Source organism: Oryctolagus cuniculus, chromosome 12 (assembly GCF_051225735.1).
Source record: "Oryctolagus cuniculus isolate XC-2025 breed Fujian yellow rabbit chromosome 12, ASM5122573v1, whole genome shotgun sequence".
Classification (NCBI taxonomy): Eukaryota; Metazoa; Chordata; class Mammalia; order Lagomorpha; family Leporidae; genus Oryctolagus; species Oryctolagus cuniculus.
Genome location: NC_142878.1, coordinates 84,690,935 through 84,702,626, shown reverse-complemented (window position 1 = coordinate 84,702,626; position 11,692 = coordinate 84,690,935). Strand labels below are relative to the sequence as shown.

The 11,692-nt window shown below is 40.9% G+C and overlaps 1 long non-coding RNA gene and 1 pseudogene across 1 annotated transcript; one reads left to right on the top strand and one right to left on the bottom strand.

Moving 5' to 3' along the window:
• The first annotated feature begins 490 nt into the window (after positions 1 to 490).
• On the top strand, positions 491 to 3,794 carry LOC149123135 (uncharacterized). The gene is made up of 3 exons (XR_016218552.1): positions 491 to 601; positions 1,133 to 1,237; positions 3,353 to 3,794. It is a non-coding gene; the product is annotated as an uncharacterized LOC149123135 (long non-coding RNA).
• Positions 3,795 to 4,391: 597 nt separating this feature from the next.
• Positions 4,392 to 4,970, bottom strand: LOC149123134 (protein LLP homolog pseudogene; annotated as a pseudogene).
• Positions 4,971 to 11,692: the final 6,722 nt, after the last annotated feature.

Here is an 11,692-nt window from a genome sequence, read left to right as displayed (position 1 = left end):
CTCTGCCTCTGCCTCTCCCTCTCTGTAACTCAGCCTTTCAAATAAGTAAGTAAGTAAGTAAATCATTTTTTAAAAAAGAAAGAAACAAACAAAAGCCAAAGGAACACAGAAGTTAATCCTTGCAAATAAATCAGTAAAGGCTTTAGGTGGGTCTTAGTGATTTCCCTTTTTTTCTACCTAAAAATACCTTTAAAAATAATATTTAAGCTTATCACAAGCTTAAATACTTGGTTATGTCTTTTTAAAAAATAGCTTATTTTGTAAAGTCTGGCCTTTTTGTCAGCCTATTGCACTTGTGCATTTTTTTTCTTTGCTTTGTTTTGTTTTGTTAGCAGACAAGATATTTGAATGAAGGCCTCATATTGATCTCACTTATTGCTGCAGGCTCCAGCTTCAAATTGAAACTTGATCAATATGGATTGGAGGCAGTCTGGAACATTAAATAAAATCTTGTTAGACTGATATTTTTTCTTTTGCTTTATTTAATTTGCAGGGGCAGGGAACAGGATGGATGGAGGTGAGATGGGTGTGCAATTGAGTCAGTTGCTGGGAGTGAGGCCTGATTTGCTTTCCCATGGTGTCCTCTGCACAGTGGTCCCAGGTGAGTGAGCAAACCTTGGGTGGCACTGCCTATCACCATTTCATGTACTCCCATTGTCCTAAGTCTAGGTTATTAGTGTAGATAAACATTATTATATAAACATATAAATATGATATACAAATATATTTTAAATTGTTTTTAAAATTTTGGATTGTATTTTTAAAATTTTTAAATTTATTTTTATTTATTCCCCCCAAATAAACCTTTATTTAAGGAATACAGACTTCATGCATTTCATAAGTACAACTTCAGGAATATAGTGATTTTTCTCACCCTATCTGTCCTCCCATCCACTTTCCCACCCCTCTTCCTCCTCCCTCTCCCAATCCCTGTCCTATTATCCACTTAGATGAATTTTTGATTAACTTTTTACACAGAAGATCAACTCTATACTAAGTAAAAATTTCAACAATTTGCACACAAAACAGAACAAAACAAAACAAAAAAAAACTATTCCTACAACAGTAAAGACAAGGGCTGTTCAAAGTCAGTGCATTTTGAAGTTAATGTGACTTCTTTTTTTTTTTTTAGAAACTTAATTAACTTTAAAGAAGCACCCCAAAATGATACATCTTTAGTGAGCACTTAGACATAATTATCATAAAACTCTTTGAAGACAGAGGTCCTGCATGGGAAGTAAGTACACAGTGACTTTTGTTGTTAATTTAACAATTAACATTCTTATGTATAACATCAGTGATCACCCGAGGCTCTTGACATGAGCTGCCTAGGCTATGGAAGTCTTTTGAATCCATGGACTCTGTCAGTATTTAGACAAAGCAGTAAGCAGAGTGGAAGTTCTCTCTTCCCTTCAAAGAAAAGTACCTCCTTCTTTGATGACCACTTCTTTCCATTGGTGTCTTAATGTCCTTAATGTAGGACATTTTTTGCCAGTGTCTTGGCTTTCCATGCCTGAAATGCTTTCATGGACTTTTAAACCAGACCAGAATGCCTTAAGGGCTGATTCTGAAATCAGAGTGCTATTTAAAGCGATTGTCATTCTCTGAGTCTGCTGTGTGGACTGCTTCTCATGTAGGAGCAGTCCCTCCTTTTTAATTCTTCTATTATTATTGCCAGACCCTTAATCAAATCCATATGATCACCTTAACACTTAAGATGGAATGTTTACTACCATTTACTACTAAGGGGATTTGGGGTCTCATGGCAAGTTTTTAAACTGTACCCTTAGAAGTAAGTCTGTAGGAATGTATACAGAACCATACAGCTTTATAGTTACACACTTCATACACTTCATAATTACAACTTCAGGAACATGGTGATTCTTCTCACTGTGCCCACCCTCCCACCCATACTCCCAACTCTGAGAGACAAAGAGAGAGAGAGAGAGAGAATCCATTGGTTCACTTCCCAAGTGGTGGCAAGGATGAAACCACTTGAGTCAACAGGGATATGCAATAGCAGAAATCTGGGATCTGGGTGGAGCCTGGTCCTGAACCCAGGCACTCTACTATGGGGTGTGGTTGCCCCAACAGGCAGCTTAACCATTCATTGGTGTATATGCTCATCTCTAGATTGTACTTTTAAAGCATCTTCAAAACTATTGAGAATTTTAAAGAGAAAGAAATACATTTTAATGGCTCCTTCTAGGAAATAACATGAGAAGGACTTTATTTAATTCATCATCAACACCTGAACCAGGCCAGGGGATATCAAAGTGGAAAAATGGAACATCACTGGTCTCAACAGCTTAGAGCTTCCTGGGACATTTCAAGGCAATATTATCTGAGAAAGGCATAGGATTGAGAAGGGCTGTCTACACGACTGTTCTTATAGCACCACTACCTTCTAGTATTGCTGAAAATGGGTCTGATAGCATTTTGAATTAATAAATAGCTTTTCAATATAAACTTCTTAATGTGTGAGATCCTTAATGTCTGAATGTTCCATAAGCTTAATACTAATTTTAAGAAAGAAAGTAGGCAACTAGGAAAGAAAAAAAGTGATAAAAATACCACAGAATAGCAGTGGGAGAGCTGAGACTCCTCATTGCATGGACTAGGAAATGAAGGCTCTTGACAATGAATCATTTTTAACTCCATCAGGGTCCATGGATCATGTAAACACATTCCCTTATACAACATTTATAAATGAGGGTGATTTCCTTGGCAGACACAGTGGTACTGTGAATATACTATAAATAAAATACAGCTACTGCCTTCACGGAACTTAAACTAGAAATTACAGCAATGTGTAAAGAAGAACATAGCAATATCTCATTGTACCATCCTCTGAGTTTAAGACTTTTTTTTTTAACTTTATTAATTCTAGAATAAACCTTATGGGCGCATGAAGTTAAACATCAATGCTGCCTGACAATAACATCACTGCTCCTGTTTTCTTTGGCTTTGCTTTTGCCAAATATGGATGCTCCTCAACTTACGATGGGATTATGTCCCAATACACCCACTACAAATGAAAAAGGCATATAATATAACTAAACTAATGTGAACATCACAGGTTAACCTAGCCTACATGAAAAATGCTCAGAACACTTACGTTGGTCTCCATTTGGGCGAAATCATCGAGTACAAAACCTATTTTATATTAATGTGTTGAATGTATCATGTAATATATTGACTACTATACTGATAGTGAAAAACAGTAGTTGTATGAATGGGCTTTTGCACCATCATTAAGTAAAAAAAAATCCTAAGTGAAACCATTGAAAACTGGAGACTTTCATTTGTTTTTCATAGCCAATTAATTTTTTTTTCTTTAATATTTAGTTAGTTATTTTAGAGGCAGAGCAACAGACTGAAGAAGAAACAGAGAGGAAGAGGGATCTTTCATCTTCTGACTCAATCCTCAAATGGCTACAACAGCAAACTTTGGGCAAAGCTGAAGCCAGTAGCCAGAAGCTCCATCAAGATCTCCCACATAAGTGGCAATGCTACAAGTAGTTGGGCCATCATCTACTGCCTTTTCAGGCACATTAGCAGGAAGCTGAATTGGAAGTAGAGCAGCCTGGGACTCAAACTGGCACTCTGGTATAGGATGCTAGTGGTGCAAGCAGTGGCTTAAACTGCTGTCCCAAAATACTGATTCCTCCTAGCCCTTTAATTCTAACCATCCTTTCTCTGAACAATTGCGTTTGTGATTTGATCCTAATTTGCATTTTGTCATCTCATAACAGAAGTTTATTCTATTCACATGCATTTTCACTAGTTAAGCTTATCTTTTGTTACCCTCTTTTATCTTTCTGCTTTTTTTAAGATTTAAGGTTTTTTTTTTAAGATTTTGAGATTTGAAAGACAATTACAGAGAGAAGTAGAGCAGGAGAGAGAGAGAGAGGTGTTCCATCTGCTGGTTAACTCCCCAAATGGCCACAAAGGCCAGAGCTGATCCGATCTGAAGGGAAGCCAGGAGCCAGGAGCTTCTTCTGGGTTTCCCATGTGGGTACAAGGGCCCAAGCACTTGTGCCATCTTCTACTGCTTTCCCAGGCCATAGCAGAGAGCTGGATCAGAAGTGGAGCAGCTGGGACTTGAATCAGCACCCATATGGGATGCTGGCACCATAAGCCAGGGCTTTAACCTGCTGTGCCATACCACTAACCCTTATCTTTCTGGTTTTATGCTTTATGTCACTTGACAAAAGGACTTCAGTTTTTTTCTCTGTTCTCATTTAAGTGATTCAGAGCTGATAGTTTGTTCTCTGTATTTACATTTACATAATTCTGGAATCAATTGGAATCAGTTTTTAAATCTCTAATAATGTTAAGAATGAGATGTAAAAATATGAGAGTATATATATATATACATATATATACATATATATATATATTTCCACCACAGAAAATACTTTATTTTAGTTCTAAAAACCTTGAGGAGTTATACTGGGTCTGAATTGAAGGGGAAAAAGGCCAACTTAAAACACAAAAAGAAATAGCTTTCATTTGGTAAGAGCCGAAATCAATGCACGCATTCTTGCCAAACAGCTGTCCTGTGGGGCCTTTTTCAAGTTCGCAAGGAGAGTCTCCCAGGCCAGACCCGCTGCCTGCACTGCTTCACTTTGCTGGTTCTCTTTCCTTTTTTTTGCCTTCAGCCTTTTTCTTTGCCTCTGGTTTGCCCATATCGGGTACTGTCCATGCTCATCTGGAAGAGTCTTTCTGTTTCTCTTCATTTAAGTCTCCATTTTCATGGCAACCTGTTCATCTGTCACCTCACATCCCATTTTCTCTTGGTAATGTCTGGTCACTCCCACAGTTGCTATCTCTGTAGCATCGTTCACTACAACATCACTGTCTAGTTTGAGAAGATTCGAAGTCTGCTGAGCTCCTTTGGAGCATTTTTCCCCCTTTTCAGCACCCATCTTCCTTTTCCACTTACTCCAGAAGCCTTTAGCCAGGTTTTACCTGAAAAACTTCCAGATGCTCACGCCACAAGTCAATCACGCTGACCAGAAGTCCCCGTGCTAGGATTATATTTTGTACAAAGTTGAGGAGATGAAAGTTAATCTCTGGTGTTCTAAAAGAATACTGAAGTTGAATTTACCCCAGTGATTCTCCACTAGGGGCCATTTTCCTCCCCAGGAGACATTGGATAGTATCTGGAGACCATTTTTGTAGCCACAACTGAAAGAACTACTGGCATCTAAAGGGTGGAATCCTGGATGCAGCCAGACATCCTGGAGTGCATAGGGCAGTCCTCCCAGTAAAGGGGGAAAGCGGGTAGGCACTGGTGCAGTGGTACAGACATCTCATACCACAGTGCATGCTTCCAAGTCCCAGTTCCACTCTCGATCCCGGCTCTCTGCCTATGAACACCCTGGGAGGCAGCAGCTGATGGTTTAGGTGGTTGGGGCCATGACATCCACACGAGATACCTGGATTAAGTTCTTGGCACCAGGCTTCACCCTGGCCCAGTTCTAGTAGTTGTGGGCATTTGGGGAGTGAATCAGCAGAAGAGAGAGCTCTCTCTGACTCTATCTCTGTCTCCCAGTCTCTCTTCCTTTTGAGAAAATAAATAAAAATTTAAAGCCAAAGCAAAGCTTAAGGCATCACAATGTTTGACTTCAGGCATTCTACAAAGCCATAGTAACTAAAACAGCATCTTACTAGCATAAAAACTGACCCATAGGTCAATGAAATTGAATAAAGAACCTAGAAATCAGTCCATATACATAACACCCAACTGATTCTTTACAAAGGTGCCAAAAATATACATTTAGAGAGAAGATACTCTTTTCAGTAAGTAGTGCTGGCAAACTGGATATACATATGTAGAAGAAAACATAGAACATACACTTCAATATTGTGGTACAGGAAATGATATTTTAAAAGGTAGAATCCCAGAAGCACAGGCAACAAAACAAAACATGACACATGGGATTATATTAAACTCAGAAGCTTCTGAACAGCCAAAGAAACAATCAGTAGAGTTAAGAGGTATCAGACAGAATGGGAGAAAATATTTGCAAGCTACTTATCTGACAAAGGATTAATATCTGGTGAATAACAGGAACTCAAAAAATTCAACAACTCAAAAATCACAACCAATTCAGTTAAGAAATGAGCAGAAGAGGCCGGTGCCGTGGATGAGCAGGTAAAGCCACCTCATGCAGTGCCAGCATCCCATATGGGCATCAGTTCAAGTCCCAGCTGCTCCACTTCTGATCCAGCTCTCTGCTATGACCTGGGAAAGCAGTGGAAGATGGCCCAAGTCTTTGGGCCCCTGCACTTGTGTGGGAAGACCTGGAGGAAGCTCTTGGCCTCTGGCTTCAGATCGGCACAGCTCCAGACATTGCAGTCGTCTGCGGAGTGAACCAGCAGATGGAAGACTGACCTCGCGCTCTCTCTCTGCTTTTCCTTCTCTCTCTGTGTAACTCTGACTTTCAAATAAATAAATAAATCTTTATTTAAAAAAAGGAAAGAAAGAAAAGAAATGAGCAGAAGACCTGAATAAATATTTCTCAAAAAAAGAAATACAAATGTCCAAAAATATATGAAAAAAATAATCAAAATCACTAGCCATCAGGAAATACAAATCAAAACCACAATGAAATATCACCTCACCTCTGTTAGAATGCTATTATCCAAAGGCTGAGAGTAACAAGTGCTAGCATCGATGTGGAGAAAGGAAAACTCTTATACACTGTTGGAAGGAATGTAAATTAAAACAGCCACTCGGGCAAACAGTATGAAGACACCTTTAAAAACTGGAAACAGAGCGAGCTGCCATATGATCCATCAATGCCACTACTGGGTATGTCTACAAAAGACATGGAATGAAAGAGGTAGCTGGTCCACCCATCTACTAAAGCACTACTCACAATCATTAAGATGTGGAATCAACCAAAGTGTCCGTCATCAAACAAATGGATAAGGAAAATGTGGTGTATGTCTAAATGGAATACTATCCAGCCATCAAAAACAGTAATATCCTGTCATTTGCAGAAAATAATGGATAGAACAGGAACAAAATGTTAGCAAAATAAGCCAGATGAAAACAGACAAATGCTGCATGTTCTCTCTCATATGCCAAAGCTAAGAAAAACTCAATATGAATATACGACAGCTAATACTAGAGGCTAGGAGGGTTGGGATGGGGGATAGATAGGGTGCCAAATAGAGTTAGTGAAGTAACAAATTCCTAGTGTTATACAGCAGAGAGAGGAGACTACAGTTCACAATAACCTGGTATATGTTATATGAGAAAATGAGGAATGGAGCTCTCAGGCTTCAATCATAAAATAATGTCAAACGAGGATGAAAGTTGATTACTCTGAATTGATCAATACACATTGTATGCATCTATTGAAATGTCACACTTGTAGCCCATACATACATACAATTCTTAAGACTTTTTTAAAAAACATTGAAAAACAAACAAAAAAATTTTCTGGCCCAACCTGATGATCATGCCGGGCTTGAAAAACCCTGGTTTTCACTTTTGCTTGGTTGCACTTGCTAGGTGAATACCACTGCAAATATATTTTCCCTCTACTTTCAAAACTGAAAACAAAGTGAGCTGCATGTGTGTGTTACTGTGTTCATTCTCTCTCTTAATTCATCTCTTCTAATTTGTTCTATTGAAAAGTAAGTAAGTTCCTTCAGTGAACACTCTCTTTTATACTGTGTATTTGCTCTTGGGTGCACCCCTGGGGAGGCATGCTGTGCAGGAGCTGCGGGTGACTCAGAGGTAGCCCATCACCTATCTGAGCTAACTCAGCAGCCTGGTCAGTTTCTGGCCTGTCTCTTGAGTTCCAGTCCTTCCTCCTTCCCCAAGTCCTGATGCATCTATGCTTTGAATCTCAGCTGGAGGCAGGGGCCAGACCCTACCTGATGGCTGAGAGCTGTAAAGATGCACTCTGGAACAGCTGTGGCTGTGGGGCTCGGACTCCCTCCCTCTGATAGGCCCTTCAGCCTGGCTAATAATACAGCAGCTTAGTTGTTTTTCATTCAAGCAAAGAGTAAGTATAACATGGAAGTTTAGAGCCAGCTTGTTATTAAATTATTATTTTTACTTTGCATCTTCATTTAATCATTGGTATTAGTGGTCATTATTTAGTTAACCATGTTTTAGTGCAGGAATTCTAAAACACAGCTACACGTTAGAATCACCTGGGGAGCCACTTAAAATACTATTGTGAGGCCTGCAGCAGATCCATTAAGCCAGTGTATCCGGGCATAGCCATGAGGCTTAGAAGCTTCCCAGAGATTCCAGTGTGTTGCCTCATTTGAGAACTCACTGGTTTAGTGGGTGAACAACTCACCAGTCATTCTTTTGTACAAGTGTTTCCCCATTCTACCTCCTTCTCCTCCCTCTCCTCTTCCTCTCCCTCTTCCTTCATTTCAAGAAACCAGCAGTCTTGGGGAAAGAGAGCTCTCAGAATCCAAAATGTGCTCTTTCCATCAAGCCAATGAAAAGATCCCCATTTTTTTAAAGATTTATTTATTTATTTGAAAGGCAGAGTTACAGAGAGGGAGAGAGGGTGAGAGAGTCTTCCCTCTGTTGGTTCACTCCCCAGATGGCTGCAATGGCTGGAGCTGTGCCTATCTGAAGACAGGAGCTTCTTCCAGGTCTCCAATTTGAGTGCAGGGTCCCAAGCACTTGAGGCATCTTCTACTGCTTTCCCAGGCTGTACCAGAGACCTGATCAGAAGCGGAGCAGCCGGAACTCGAACCAGTGCCCATATGTTATGTTGGCACTGCAGGCAGTGGCTTAACCCACTATGCCACAGCGCCGGTCACAGTCCCCACTCTCTTTTTAAAAACTTCTGTTTTAAATGGTGGTGAGATACACCATGACGTAAAACTTGGCATCTTATCCAATTTTAAAGGTGCAGTTTAGTGATGTTCAGTGCAATCACTTGTTATACAACCAACACTACCCCCCCCATCTCTATAATTAAGAACTCTTTCATCCCGCAAAACAGGAACTCAAATAGCTTTCGAATGAGTAGGAACTGTAGATGTGATGTTCACATAGGCACATACTTTAGAGCCAGATTGTTGTTCCTCTGAAGATGAGGAAGAAAATTAGGCAATATGGAAAACAGACCCTGGAAAGCTGATACGTGTGCCACAACTCCCACCTCCTCCCTCTGGCCACTCTACTTTCTGTCTCCACGAATTTAACTCATTTTTTTTTAAGATTCATTTATTCGTTTGAAAAGCAGAGAGAGAGACAGTGAGAAATAAGTCTTCCATCTGCTGGTTCACTCTCCAAATGGCTGCAACTACTGGAGCTGAGCCAATCCAAAGCTAGGAGCCAGGAACCTCTTCTGGGTCTCCCATGTGGGTGCAGGGGCCTAAGCACTTGGGCCATCTTCTACTGCTTTCCCAGGCCATAGCAGAGAGCTGGATCAGAAGCAGAGCCTGCCAGGACTCAAACCGGCACCCAAATGGGATGCCTGCGCTGCAGGCAGCTTTGCCCACTATGCCACAGTGCTGGCCCCCCAATTCAACTCTTCGAGGTACCTCATGTATATGGTACATCCATGCAACGTCGTCACTCTTACATAGGAAGAAGTTTCCGTCCCATGCCACAGGATAGATGAACACTTAGGAAATTATGCCAGGCATAAAAAGACAGAGCTTCCCCATTCTTAAATTCTGATGTTATTTTTCTTGGCAGTTTTTTTCTGAAGATATCACCGCTGCTTGCCTTTGCACGTGAGCAAGAATTTGGCTATTGCACTCAGGTTACTATTATCTGTTACTACCTGTGGTCGGCACTGTGTAGACATTGCTCCCTCACCTTTCTGTGTTTGTGTATTAACCTAATTTTATTTTCCTGTTTGGATTCTTCTGTGAGATTTTCTTTGTCTTGACACTTAGCAATTTCTGGTGTTATATCTGACATTTGGTCTCTCTTAACTTGCTCTTACTAGACATCAGTAGCCCCTTTGATGTTGAAACACACATTTTTCTTCCTCTTGGGGGTGTTTTCTTTCTTTTATTTTTGCTCCCATTCTCTTTGCTTGGTCATATTTTTCATACAAGAGAGATTCTCGAACTAGATCACACACTCCGTTCACCTGGGGATCTGTAACAATTGCCAGAGGCTGGGTCCCACCCAATGTAATTAAAATCATACACTCAGGTATGCCAAGGCGTGTGGAGTAGTTAAAGTTATCCAGGTGGCTCCAATGTGCAGGTAAACTTGGGAGCCTCAGGTGTATTGGCTTTCCTGATCTGTTGTTCATCGTTTTCAGGTGTTCCTACTTGTGCATCAAACCTACGGTCAGAGGTTTTAAAGACTTGTTTCAAGCTGAGTTTCCCCTCCATTTGCTCCTGAGCTAGATAAGTTGATAATTGTCTTTTTGCAGTTCTTTTGTACAGCCCAGATCTTAACCTATTTTATTTCTTAGTTTTGTTTCATACCACTTTTGGCAACTTTTTGATGGCCTGCATTTTCATTTCTTACTATCATGGCATTATTTACATTCTGGACTCACATTTGCTTTCAGAAATAGTAGTTCTCAAACTGGGTTGTACGTTAGAATCACTTGAATCCCACTCTTAGAGATTCAGATTTAATTATCTGGTGATCCAGAGGGTATAAAAAAGTGTTATAATGCTTTCTCATATCATCCTAATGTGAAATAAAGATTGAAAACCATTGCCTTTTTTTTTTTTTGAGAGGTAGAGTTACAGACAGTGAGAGGGAGAGACGGGGAGAAAGGTCTTCCATCTGCTGGTTCCCTCCCCAAGTGGCCACAAGGGCCAGAGCTGGGCTGATTTGAAGCCAGGAGAAAGGGACTTCCTCCAAGTCTCCCACTCTGGAGAAGGGGCCCAAGGTCTTGGGCCATCTTCTTCTGCTTTTCCAGGCCATAGCAGAGAGCTCAATTGGAAGAGGAGCAGCCGGGACTAGAACTGGCGTCCATATGGGATACTGCAGGTGGAAGATTAACCTGTGCCATAGCGCCAGCCCCTCCGCTGTCTTTTCTAGGCTAATGTGTGTGTGTTTGTGATAATGGTAGTGGTTTTTCAACTGCAGTGTGCATTAGAATCACTCTGAGGGCTTCTTTTAAAAATTTTTTTAAACTATATATTTCAAAGGCAGAAACAGAGATCTTCCATGGAGTGGTTCACTTCCAAAATGCCCACAGGGCTGAAGCTGGGCCGGCCTGAAACCAGGAGCACAGTGCTCAGTCTTGGTCTCCCATGTGAATGGCAGAGACACAAGGACTTGAGCCATCACCTGCTGCCTCCAAGGTCAGACATGAGGAGGAAGCTGGAATTGGAATTAGAGTCAGGAGTTGAACTCAGGCACTCTGAGAGGGGATGTGGGCACACCTAGAGGGGTATTTACTGCTGCACCAAATGCCCACGCTTTGGAGGGCTTCTAAAAACGAAATTGGAAACCCCTTTGCCAGAGTTTCTGATTTGGTGAGTCTGAGATGAGGTCCTGGAATGTGCTTTTGTAACAATTTCTTAGGTTCTGTTGATGCTCCTGGACTACTTTAGGGTGAGGATATAGTGGGGCCGAATCATTGAGTGCCTTTAGTAATCCTCTTCCGCTCCCACCCTTGATAGCTTGGCTTTCTCGAACCACCAGTCTTCCACAGTATGTGTATCTTAAGTGCATGCATCTAAATAGAGGTCTTCACATCACTACATCCCAGGA